Source organism: Medicago sativa, chromosome 6 (genome assembly GCF_051527215.1).
Source record: "Medicago sativa cultivar Bolivia chromosome 6, Bolivia_mono, whole genome shotgun sequence".
Taxonomy (NCBI): domain Eukaryota; kingdom Viridiplantae; phylum Streptophyta; class Magnoliopsida; order Fabales; family Fabaceae; genus Medicago; species Medicago sativa.
In genome coordinates, this window is record NC_140754.1 from 59,173,226 (window position 1) to 59,187,188 (window position 13,963).

The window sequence follows — 13,963 nt, forward strand, 5'->3', positions numbered from 1 at the left end:
GGAGTTGTTTTCGTTATGGGAAGGTGTTAGGAACCCATAACGACTATAGTATCCTGTAGGAACCGTCTTTACTTTCTACACCTAACGCTTTACTTTTATATGCTATTTATTGAAAAAACATGTTATTTACACCTAAGGGTTTTGCTAAGTGGAGAATTTGGAGGGAGAAGAATGTGTTTGAATTTTTGTTTTATTGGACTTGGAGAAGTTTTGACTTCTTGCCTACATACCCTTTTAAGGGATCAAACTCCATGTAGTTCTCTTCCAAAAAAGATGTTTTTGTTTTTGTTGGTTGATTTTAAGTTTGAAAATGGAATTTTGAAGAAAAGAAAGAGGCCTCAATGGCATGAGAATTGAAAGAGAGTGAGGTTGGTCAATTTATTTACAAAACTTTAGTCAAAGTATTTAGCAATTGATTTATTATTTATTAAGAAAATAAAAGGGAAAATTCAATGGGATTTTGATCCCAAGGTTTCTTTGGAAAATTATTTGAGTGAAGTTGTTCATGTTTTTTTTTGGAGAAAAGTATTTTTGTCTAAGTTTCAAAGTTCCTAAACATACATCTAAAGCATACAAACCCTAAACATACATCTAAAGCATGCATACCCTAAACATACATCTAAAGTACCCATGTGAGGTGTGTGCTTGTGTCGGTGAGTGTCGGTGTACATGTTTAGAGTCCATTGTCCGTTACATTGGCCCTAGTTTACATTCTATGGTCTTGCAAGAAATTAAAAGTATAAGAAAAATTACAAAATCCCTAAGTTTTTACATGCTAGGTCTTGGCAAAATTTAAAGTGCAAGAAATAAAAGCTAAGAATATAAGATGGATGATGAGATGCTTATGGAATGTATGAAACATGAAGTAGAGGGTTAGTAGCATATAGTGAAAAATATAAGCAAGTAAACATCACAAAAAAGACTTCAAAATACACCAAAAACAAAGGTAAAATATACCTAAAATTTAATCACCAAAGCAAAGCCAATACATGACTCCTAATCCCCCCATTTCAACAAAGTTTCAAAGGCTTCAATTCAGTTTTAACAATGGGGATTAGAAGAAAGTATCAAACTAAGCAATTATAATGCATTTTAGACCTATTTTACATTTATTATTCACAAACAACAACTCACATAACTTGTGAAACAAGGTATTAACAAATCACATCACAAACAGTAACAAAACCACAAATTCAGAGGCATATTCATCACAAATTCACACACCAATCATCCATATCATGTGGCAAGAAGAATTAGGATCAAGAATTATGCAAAAAACTTCACAAAAATTGACAAAAGGTGACAAAAATTCACAAGAAACAACACATATTATTTTTTTTTTTAATTTCTAACATGTAAACATATCACAAAAGATCAAATCTTAAGTATCAAAACCACAAGAATATTCACACAAATTTTTGGAAATTTTAACAAGTTTATAACAAAATTAAAACACTAAACCAAGCAAGAAATCAACATTTTCACACATGCTTTTCTAGCCAGTATTAACATGTAAAAAAAAATCATCAAGAATCAACAAAGATATCAAGAAAAGCATTAGGAAAATTCTTTAGGCATTTTATCAAGAAATTTAAGCATCACAGCGGTGTAATTAGCAAAAGCAGTGTCAAAAATAGTGAAAAATAACAGTAAAAACGAAATCCAGCAAAAAACAGGCCCAAGCCCAAGCACATGTTGGATCTGGATAATCCAAAAGCCTCAGAGGCGTTGGATTGATCCGGATTCCCTAAAACCCTAGATCTAACGGTTGAGGATGAAGAAGAACTGAACCAGAAATGAACCGGACCGGTTCAGGCATCTATATAAACGTATAGATGCCGGTCCAATTCATTTTCTCTTCTTCCTTCTCTCTCTAAACTAAACCTAGTGAGAGAAGCTCTCACTTCTCTCTAAACCTAACCGTCGGAGATGGATCGGAGAAGATGACCGGAGAAAGCTCCGGTACGGTGGTTCGCCGGTGGCGCCACCGTACCGGAATCCTTCTGAACTCTTTTTCAAAATCTTTTTACATGATTCTTCTCGTCTTCTTCTCCTCTTTATGGTTTTGAGGTTACTTTTGTGAGATTGTGATTAAAATGGAGTAGATCGGGGTTTGAAACTTACGGTTTTTCAAGAACTTTTGGATTTTGAATCTTTTTCACATATGTTTTCCAGAAACCACCGATCTACTTCGATCTAACTTCGTTGATGCTTTTAAAGAGAAACTGAGAAGTTTTACGTGTTTACCTGTGGTTTGATTTGGAGATTCGAACAAAAAATCCACGTGAGCTTTCTGGTAAGTTGTTGAACCGAAAATAAATCGGTGTTCTTCTTTTTCTTCTTAACCGATTCAAACCTTGCTTCGACCTTTCTTCTTCTCACTCTCTCAATTGTGATCGTACAAATTCGTCGTTTTAGTGACGAATTTGTGCTTGAATTGCAGTTATTTCAGTTCGATGATGAAGATTCACCTTCGAATCTCTGAGAACTGTGATGAATGCGTTTAATTTTGCTTCAATTTCTTGTTCTGGAAATTTAGGGTTTGGATTTGGGGATGAAGGTTCTGGATTGTGATGAAACGATGGAATTGGTGTCGAATTTGTTGATTTGTGTTTGTTTTTGTGAATCTGGAAAACGGTTAGGGTTTTGGTGATGATGAATATTGATGAAGTTCTTGATGAACTTCAACAATGTTCTTCAATTCTGTTGAGCTTTGATCTAACCGCAAAGAGAGAGAAAATGGTTATGTGTTTGTGTGATGTGGCTTCTGATTATTGATTGATTCTGACACATGTGATGAGTTGGCTTGTATTTATAGGCCAGCTGTGATTTTTGATCCAATGAGCTCTTGACACCTGTACTGGACTAAAATGGCTCGGCCTTGGACTGATTTTGGCTTAAGGACTTTTCTGCAAAATAGAAAAATTGAAGGACTAAACTGCAATTAAGAAAAAGGACTAAAATGCAAACTTAAAAACTCAGAGGACTTAAATGCAATTTTTGAAACTAAAGGACTGAAATGAAAAAAGGACTAAAATAAAAATAAAATAAAATTTGGTTAAAATTTGGTAATTTGAAATTAAAGTAAAGTGAAACAAATAAAAACAACAAAAAGGACTAAAATGAACCAATTACAAAATGAGGTACTTTAAAGTAACCTCTCTCTGTCAAAATTTTGAGTGAAATGACCAAAATGCCCCTAGGGACTAAACTGACCCAAAATGACTCAAATGCAATTTTTGAAATGGATTTTAACATGGAATTAAAGCAAGGACTTATACAAACTAATTGAAAAGACTCAGAGACAATTTTCAAAGATTAAAGGAATTTTAACACAGGAAATGACTAAAATGCCCCCTAGGGGCTAAAGTGACTCAAAATGACTCAAATGCAATTTTTGAAATGGATTTTAACATGGAATTGAAACAAGGACTTATACAAACCAATTGAAAAGACTCAGAGAGAAATTTCAGGGATTAAAATGAGTTTGAATGCAGGAAATGACTAAAATGCCCTTTTCCATGATTTTTGCAAATAACATTGAATAAAATGCAGAAAAAGATGCAGTTGATCAGAGACAATTTTCAAATAACTTGGAATGCAAGAAAAACCCTTTGGATGATTTTAAATGCAAGAAAACATAGACAAAGTCACAATTGAAAAGACTTTCAAAACAAAGACAGTAAAATATGCAGATAAAGCATGGTAAAATATCAGGGTAAAACAATATCAAATTGGCAATCTCTCAAGAGTCAAAGACACATATCAGAGATGGAGAAACATTTTGAGCAAGTATTTTTAGGTCCAAAGTTAGGGTATAACAACGGCCACCATAAGAAGAAGAAATCTGAGGTAGGGATGGTATCCGGTAATCAGTCTGCAGCTGTTGCCGCTCCTGTTAATGCAGGTCAGTTACCTCTACCATACCAATACATGCAGTACTCTCAACATCCTTTCTTCCCACCTTTCTACCAGCAATATCCTCTGCCACCAGCTCAACCACCAGTGCCCGTTAATGCCATTGCCCAGCAGGTACATCCTCCTGCTCAACAGCAACAGCCGCAGCAACAGGGCCCTCAGCCCAGGCCTTATTTTCCACCGATACCAATGTGGTATGCTGATCTGCTCCCAACCCTACTTGCTAAAGGACATTGCATCACCAGACCAGGCAAGCCTCCGCCTACGCCATTGCCTCCCAGGTTCCGACAGGATCTCAAATGTGAATTCCATCAGGGCGCTCAAGGCAATGATGTGGAAGGTTGTTATGCTCTGAAGTAAGGATCTCAAATGTGAATTCCATCAGGGCGCTCAAGGCCATGATGTGGAAGGTTGTTATCCTCTGAAGTACGTTGTAAAGGATCTAATAGACAGGGGACAGTTGACTTTTGAAAATAGTATCCCGCACGTTCTTGACAATCCACTTCCAAACCATGCGGCTGTTAACATGATTGAGGCTTTCGAAGGAGTCTATACTCTTGATAAGATTGAAACATCTCGGGTTCCTCGAGAAGTCCCCACTTTAGATGTCCGTAATGTTGCTACTCCTTTGGTGCCGCTACATGTCAAGCTCTGCCAAGCTTCCTTGTTTAATCACGATCATGCTTCCTGTTCAGAGTGTATTCAGAATCCTATGGGCTGTTGTACCGTGCAGGGTGATATACAGAGTTTAATGGACAACAAACACCTGGTTGCTAGTGACGTTTGTATGATTGTGCCAGTGTTTCATGATTTCCCCACCAAGAGTGTACCTCAGCCAAGGAAGTTCGAACCCTTGGTGATCAGGCTACCTGGCTCGGTATCTTATGCCTCTACTAATGCAATCCCTTACAAGTATGATGCGACTATGATTGAGAATGGGGTAGAAGTACTTCTGGTATCCCCAGCTGCGGTTAGTAACATTGCTGAAGAAACTACAACTCTGAGAAGTGGAAGCGTCCGTCCACCCTTGTTCCAAAAGAAGTCCGTTACGCCTGCTGCCGCAGCAACTCCACCAGTTGCTCCTCCTGTTGACAAGAACGCCAGCCCATCAGGCCAGTCTATTGAAAAGTCCAATCTGGACGAGATTTTGAGGCTCATTAAAAAGAGCGATTATAAGATTGTAGACCAGCTGCTGCAAACTCCGTCAAAAATATCCATCTTGTCTTTGCTCTTGAGCTCGTAAGCTCACAGGAAAGTGTTGATGAAAGTACTGGAACAAGCCTATGTTGATCATGAAGTTTCCATGGATCAATTCGATGGAATAGTGGGTAACATTACTGCTTGTAATAATTTGTGGTTTGGTGACGATGAACTCCCCGAAGCAGGGAAATACCACAACTTGGCTTTGCATATCTCAGTGCACTGTAAGTCTGACATGCTATCCAATGTGTTGGTGGACACTGGATCATCCTTAAATGTAATGCCCAAATCTACACTGAGACAGTTGAATCATCACGAAATTTCTCTAAGGGGAAGCAGTTATTTGGTTAAGGCTTTTGACGGATCTCGTAAGGATGTTCTTGGAGAGGTAGATCTGCCAATTACCATTGGTCCGGAGACGTTCCAGGTCACTTTCCAAATCATGGACATCAATGCATCTTACAGTTGCCTCCTCGGAAGACCGTGGATTCACGATGCTGGGGCAGTGACTTCCACTCTGCATCAAAAACTCAACTTTGTGAGGAATGGTAAGCTTGTCACTGTACATGGTGAAGAAGCGTATCTGGTTAGCCAAGTGTCATCTTTCTCTTATGTTGAAGAAGGGTCCGCTGAAGGGACGTCATTTCAGGGCCTGACTATTGAAGGTGCGGAGCCTCGGAGAGCTAGTGCTACTATGGCCTCATTGAAAGACGCCCAGAAAGCTGTTCAAGAGGGGCAAGATGCTGGCTGGGGCAAAGTGATACAGATCCTGGAGAATAAGCGCAAAGAGGGCCTTGGGTTCTCCCCGACCTCAGGCGTTTCAACAGGAACTTTTTATAGTGCTGGGTTCATCAACGCTATTGCCGAAGATGCTGCTGAAAGTAGTTATATGCCTGTGCTTGTTGTACCAGGAGGCACTGTGAGAAATTGGAAGGCTGTTGATATTCCTTTAGTCATGCATGCTTCCATGTAATGTGTCTTGTTGCTCATGTTTTTTCTTTGTTTTCAAAATAACAATCCTTTCGCTCTGCCCGAGGGGAAAGTGATGTCTTTGTAAGGGCATGTTTGTTTTCGGCATTGCCGTTATCAATAAAAAATTGTCGTTTTTTCCGCGACTCTTTGATTTTTTACTTTTTAGTGCCTTTTTCTTGGAAATAATGGTAATGCCAGAAAAAACCAAAACGTCTTTATTTTCTTATTAATTTCAAAAGTCTGCATGAAAAAAACTTTTTTTAAAAAATCATCCCAATCATATTATGCAGATTGAACCATAATAAACCCTTTGAGCACAATGACCCTACGTTTCCTCCAAATTTTGAATTCCCTGTATATGAAGCTGAAGATGAGGAAGGTAATGAAGAGATACCATATGAGATCACTCGACTGCTTGAGCAAGAAAGAAAAACCATTCAGCCTCACCAGGAAGAAATTGAGCTCGTCAACCTAGGCACTGAAGAAAACAGGCGGGAGATCAAAATTGGTGTTGCACTTGAGCCAGAAGTGAAAAAGAAGATTATTCAGCTTCTCCGTGATTATCCAGATGTCTTTGCATGGTCCTATGAAGATATGTCGGGTCTAGATCCTAAGATTGTGGAGCATCGGATACCAACGAGACCTGAATGCCCTCATGTCAAGCAGAAATTGAGAAGGTCTCATCCAGACATGGCTCTTAAGATCAAGGTCGAGGTGCAAAAGCAAATTGATGCGGGTTTCCTCATGACAGCTGAATATCGTGAGTGGATCGCCAACATCGTACCGGTGCCAAAGAAAGATGGGAAAATTTAGATGTGTGTTGACTACAGAGATTTGAATAATCCAAAGTGTTCTCCTTTATGGATGGTTTCTCTGGCTATAACCAGATACGGATGTCGCCTGAAGATAGAGAAAAGACGTCCTTCATCACACCATGGGAAACATTCTGTTATAAAGTAAAGCCTTTCGGCTTGATAAATGCTGGTGCTACCTACCAAAGGGGTATGACTACTTTGTTTCATGATATGATTCACAAAGAGATTGAGGTATATGTAGATGATATGATCGTGAAATCAAGTGACGAAGAGCAGCATGTTGTATACTTGAAAAAGATGTTTGAAAGATTGAGAAAGTACAAACTGCGGTTGAATCCCAACAAATGTACATTCGGTGTAAGATCTGGAAAGCTTCTAGGCTTCATTGTCAGCCAAAGAGGCATCGAAGTTGATCCCGACAAAGTCCGGGCCATCAGAGAGATGCCAGCTCCTCAAACTGAAAAGCAGGTCAGAGGCTTCCTCGGACGCCTGAATTACATATCTAGATTCATATCTCACATGACTGCTACCTGTGGACCAATTTTCAAATTGCTCAGAAAGAATCAACCTGTTGTATGGAATGATGAATGCCAGGAAGCTTTTGATAACATTAAAGAATACCTGTTAGAACCTCCTATCCTTGTCCCGCCAGTGGAAGGAAGGCCTTTGATTATGTACTTGTCAGTATTAGATGAATCCATGGGATGTGTTCTCGGTCAACAAGACGAGACTGGAAAGAAAGAACATGATATCTACTATCTGAGCAAGAAATTCACCGACTGTGAGATTCGATATACAATGCTAGAAAAGACATGATGCGCTCTAGTTTGGGCTGTCAAACGCCTGCGTCATTATATGGTGAATCATACAACTTGGTTGATATCCCGAATGGATCCAATTAAGTACATCTTTGAAAAGCCTGCTGTTACTGGAAAAATTGCACGTTGGCAGATGCCGTTGTCTGAATATGATATTGTGTATAAAGCTCAAAAGGCGATCAAAGGAAGCATTCTCGCTGAACACCTTGCTTGTCAACCTCTGGATGGGTACCAGCCAATCGAGTTCGAAATCCCTGATGAAGATATTATGTATCTGAAGGCAAAGGACTGTGAGGAACCACTGATTGGTGAAGGGCCAGATCCCAATAGCAAATGGGGGTTGGTGTTTGATGGTGTTGTCAATGCTTATGGTAAAGGGATTGGGGCCGTTGTTGTAACTCCGCAGGGGCACCACATTTCTTTTACTGCTCGAATAACTTTTGAATGCATGAACAACATGGCTGAATATGAAGCGTGTTGGGAATTGAAAAAGCAATTGACCTGAGGATCAAGTGTCTTGACATCTACGGAGATTCCGCGCTTGTCATTAATCAGATAAAAGGCGAATGGGAAACTCATCATGAGAAGCCGATTCCTTACAGTGACTATGCAAGACGGTTGTTGACATATTTTACGAAGGTTGAGCTACACCATATCCCTCGAGATGAAAATCAGATGGCTGATGCCCTTGCTACTTTGTCTTCCATGTTTCGTGTGAATCACTGGAATGATGTACCCATAATCAAGGTACATCATCTTGATAGACCCGCTCACGTGTTTGCTATTGAAAAAGTACCTAGTCAGGCCGATGAAGATGTGAATGATAGAAAGCCTTGGTATTATGACATCAAGCAATTCTTGCAGAATCGTGAATATCCACCTGGTGCTTCTAACAAAGACAAGAAAATGTTGAGAAGACTGGCTAGTAAATTCCTTCTGGACGGAGAAATCCTATACAAGAGGAATTATGACATGGTCCTGTTGAGATGCGTTAATGAACAAGAAGCTGAGAAATTAATGCATGACGTACATGACGGTAACTTCGGGACCCATGCTACATGTCACACCATGTCAAGAAAACTGTTAAGAGCCGGCTATTACTGGATGACTATGGAGCACGACTGCTACAAATATGCCAAGAGATGCCACAAATGTCAAATCTATGCCGACAAGATTCATGTGCCTCCATATGCTCTTAATGTTATCTCTTCCCCATGGCCTTTCTCTATGTGGGGCATTGACATGATCGGAAGAATCGAGCCAAAAGCTTCTAATGGACATCGTTTCATTCTAGTAGCAATTGACTACTTTACCAACTGGGTTGAAGCTGCTTCCTTTGCGAATGTGACCAAGCAAGTGGTAGTGAAGTTCATCAAGAATAACATCATCTGCCGATACGGTGTTCCCAGCAAGATCATCACTGACAATGGCTCCAATCTGAACAATAACATGATGCAAGCTTTATGTGAAGAATTCAAGATTGAACATCACAACTTTTCTCCTTATAGACCTCAGATGAATGGTGCAGTTGAGGCCGCTAACAAGAACATCAAGAAGATTGTTCAAAAAATGGTCACTACCTACAAAGACTGGCATGAGATGCTACCGTTTGCCCTGCATGGTTACCGTACCACGGTGCGCAGCTCAACCGGGGCAACCCCTTTCTCTCTGGTGTATGGTATGGAAGCAGTTCTCCCTCTGGAAGTGGAGATTCCATCTCTTCGTGTGATCATGGAAGCAAGATTAACTGAGGCTGAATGGTGTCAAAGTCGGTATGATCAGCTAAATTTGATTGAAGAAAAACGCATGGATGCTATGGCTCATGGATAGTTGTATCAAGTCCGAATGAAGAATGCTTTTGACAAGAAGGTCCGACCTCGCGAGTTCAAGGAAGGCGAACTTGTATTGAAAAGAAAGATAAGTCAGCAACCCGACCCAAGGGGCAAGTGGACACCTAACTATGAAGGTCCTTATGTTGTCAAGAAAACTTTCTTTGGTGGTGCTTTGATTCTTACACATATGGATGGTGTTGAGCTTCCGAACCCTGTAAATGCCGATATAGTCAAGAAATACTTCGTCTAAAAATGTGAAAAGAACAGCGTGGTAGGTCGAAAACCCGAAAGGGCGGCCTAGGCAAAAATGCGCTTCCCGGTGGATCGAAAACCCGCAAGGGCGATCCAGGCAAAAGTAAGGGACAAAAAACAATGGAAATGAAAGAGCTCGCTGAGATTGTACGCAACTCAAGCAAAAATGAGCGTCTCGATGAGCCGAAAACCCGAAAGGGCGGTTCATGCAAAAATGAGATTGATATGAAATACAAGTAACTATATCTGGCAAATCACCATCACCCCTTGGGGCATCCGCAACTGTCAACGACTGTCTTCATCAGAAGCTTCTGTACCAGTAAATTCAAAATTTCTATGAAATGTAGTGGTCATCGTGCTCAATGTATCACCAACCAATAAAATTACCATTTTCCAAGCTTTGTAAATCCGTGGAATTATACCTTTGGCTGACTTTCACTCCTCTACATCAATTTGAGCCTGTGCTTTTGTTTGAAATTCGATTTTCTTTCTATTTTCAACGCTATCTACAAAACACTTTCTTTCTATTTGATAATGCCAATGTCTGAAACAAACATCTTTGAAAATTGAAAAACCTTTTTCTGTCTATTTTGAAAGTAAACCTGAACAACAGGGTACATTCAAGTGAATCATGCATGAATAAATGTATATCAATGTCTATTTCAATACATGTTACGAGCAGGATATTCCCCAGGATGATCTGTGGTCAATGGCAAGAATGAAAAAACAGAATGAGAATGAAAAATGGAAAAATGAAAATGAAGGGCTCGCTAAGTCGAAAACCCGAAAGGGCGGCTTAGGCAAAAATGAGCACCCCGCTGGATTGACAACCTGTGAAGGCAATTCAGGCAAAAATGGGGCAATGAAAAGAATGTGTTCCCGGTGGATCGAAAACCCGAAAGGGCGGTTCAGGCAAAAATGGGATTGAAAAATGAAAAATGAAGAATGAAAAACAGAAAAATGATATGAAAAGCATTGACCATAGGTGCGAACATCCAGCGTTTACCCAGCATTGACGCGCCTAGCAATGGCGACCTGTATCAAAGAATCCTCCAAGGATCCCTCTTCTACAAGTTTTGAATATGTGATGTGATATATTGCCCTCAGCCATGGTTTCGATACGTCTCTCAACGACGGTCTCTCCAAAGAGGATTTCTATGTGTATATGTTATAGCACGAGCCACTGCGTGCTCAATCTTCCAATGTTTTGTCTGTCTCTGTGAAATTACCCGGCCAAATTGTAAACCAATCATGCATTTCAAGCATCCATACATGCATAATCATGCATTCTATGTGCTCATGCATTTGTAAAATTGTTATACCATACATACATGTTGCATTTCCAATCAATGTCAACTTTCAATTCAATTCAACGTCTCCGTCAATGTTAATCCACTCTCAATTTGCTTTTGGGCCAACGATAATGGTCATGTCTATTTCAAATCAAGTCAATGTCGATTTACCCTCAGTTTGTATCTTGTTGAATCAAACCTCCAATGTATCTTGCTATATGTTTTGTTATTGGTCAAGTGGCTAGTTCGATCCAAAGAACAGCTTGTGCCTGCTTATATGCCTGTGTTTCCGGTCAAACGGCAAGTTCGATCCAAAGAACAGTTTGTACCCGGCTTATGTTTTGTTATCGATCAAATGGCAAGTTCGATCCAAAGAACAGTTTGTACCTACCTACGTGTTGTGATATTGATCAAGCAGCAAGTTCGATCCAAAGAACAGCTTGTATCTGCCTTTTTACCTATGTTTCTGGTCAAGTGGTTAGTTCGATCCAAAGAACAACTTTTACCTGTCTATCTGTTTTTGTTTTTGATCAAGTAGCAAGTTCGATCCAAACAACAGCCTGTATCTATTTGCCTATGTGTTTGTATCCCCGGTCAAGTAGCAAGTTCGATCCAAAGAACAGCTTGTACCTTCCTGTTTGTTGCCCGTTCTTTCTACCTTGATGTCTGTAAATCCCTTGGTGGTGTGGCACAACCTGTAGATTCCGGTTTGTTTGTCTTGCATTCATAATTAAAATGTTGCATGGCATTCATGGCTTTGAAAATGCGAGAGCATATTTTTATGTCCAAAAATAACGTTATGTCTGATATTTAAGTATCTTCGTCCCGTCAAAACAAAGACTTCGTCTTGTGAACCTCCGGACAAAGAAACTTAAATAGGGGCAGCTGTCATACCCTGATTTTGGACCTAAAAATACTATCTCAAAACTTTTTCTATCTCTGGTACATTGTCTCTGATAACTGTCAATTTGGTATTTACCTTGATTTTTACTTTCTTTGTTTTGAAAAACTTTCAATTGTGTTTTTGTTAACCTTCTCTTGCATTTAAACAATAAAAAATATCCTTTTCTTGCATTACAAGTCATTTGATATTGTCTCTGATCAATTGCATATTTTCCTGCATTTTATTTCAAGTTTATTTGCAAAAATCATACCAAAGGGTAATTTGGTCTTTTCCTGCATTTAAACTCATTTTGGACCTTTGGAATTTCCTCTGAGTCTTTTCAACTTGTCTGTACAATTTCTTTCTTTAATCATTCGTTAAAAACCCATTTTCAAAAATTGCATTTGAATCAATTTAGTCCCTAGGGGCATTTTGGTAATTTCCTGACAAAATTTTGGCAGAGATGTATTTTAAAGTACCTCATAGAGTAGTTTGTTCATTTTAGTCCTTTTGGTTGATTTTAATTTTTGTTTCACTTTACTTTAATTTCAAGTTACCAATTTTAACCAATTTTACTTTTATTTTTCTTTTAGTCCTTTTTTCATTTCAGTCCTTTAGTTTTAAAAATTGCATTTAAGTCCTTTTGGTTTTAAAATTGCAGTTTAGTCCTTTTTCTTAATTGCAGTTTAGTCCTTCAATTTTTCTATTTTGCAGAAAGGTCCCTAAGTCCAAATCAGTCCAAGGCCGAGTTTGTTAAGGTCCAAGCACAGGTGGCATCTCCTGATTGGTCCAATGGTACACATGTCAGCTATATAAAGGCCAAATCACTGATTACACAGTAACAATTCCATTCATTCTCTGCCAACACATCACAACCACAGAAACAGAAACTATTTTCTCTCTCCATTCAGTTACAATCCAAAATCGAATTCTCCCAAGAACATGATGAAGATTCATCTTCATCTATGAACCCTAATTTTCCAGAATTTCAATTCAGAACCAATTGCAACGAATTCACAAAGGTTCTCAGAGATTCTACGGAGAATCATCATCACCGAACCTTCCTCCCTGCAATTCAAGCTCAGATTCATCACTGAAGTGACGAATTTTAACGATCACAGAGAAGACGAGAAGAAGAGAGATCGAAGTGAGAAGAACCGGTTCGGTACAATCGCAGAGAAGAAGCAGAAAATGAAGAAGGAAACGAAGATTCACCGATTTATTTTTGGTTTGTGAATCAAATAACTCACCAGAAGACAACTCGAAGTTTTCCCTCCGTTTTCGCTCGATTCTCCGATTCACACCGAGGTAAATCCTCATCGTTCCTTCCTCTGCTTTAAATTTCATCTTCTTCGCATGATTAAGCTTAGATCGGTGTAAATCTGAGAGTAGGAGGTTTCAATCCAAAGATTTTGACAAAAAGCTTCGAAAACCGTTAAAACCGAAAGGTTTAGTTGTAGATCTACTCCGATCTAAGCCTCTTTTCAAGAAAATAATTTCAAAATCATAAAGAGGAAGAAAAGGCGAACTCAATGATGTAAGAAAAGCTTTGAAAATCACTCCGGTACGGCGGCGCCTTTGGCGAACCACCGTATCGGCGACGTTGAGTTCACCGGAGAAGAAGACCGGAGGAGAGGAGAGTTTTGCAGAACATACCTAGAGAGATAAAGGAGAGTGACAAGTGAGGTGAACCGGTCCTTTCTTCTTTTTATAAACAGTTTTGAACCGCTCGGTTTGCTTAAACCATGCCGGTCCGATTCGTTTCACTTCTCAAGATCTCAACCGTTAGATCGGTGGTTCGCCACGTGTATGCTTATGATGTGAAGTTTTTGTGCACCTGAACCTGCTTACCATGCGCTACATATTTCCAACCCTTGGATCTAGGGTTTTGATGAGATCAGATCAATCCAACGCCTCTGAGGCGTTTGGATGATCCGGATCCATCAAGACCTTGGGCTTGGGCCTCCTTTTCTGCAGATCT

At 39.5% G+C, this 13,963-nt stretch overlaps 1 pseudogene; it reads left to right on the forward strand.

Moving 5' to 3' along the window:
• Positions 1-6,448: 6,448 nt before the first annotated feature.
• Positions 6,449-12,824, forward strand: LOC146915958 (uncharacterized; annotated as a pseudogene).
• The last annotated feature ends 1,139 nt before the right edge of the window (positions 12,825-13,963 follow it).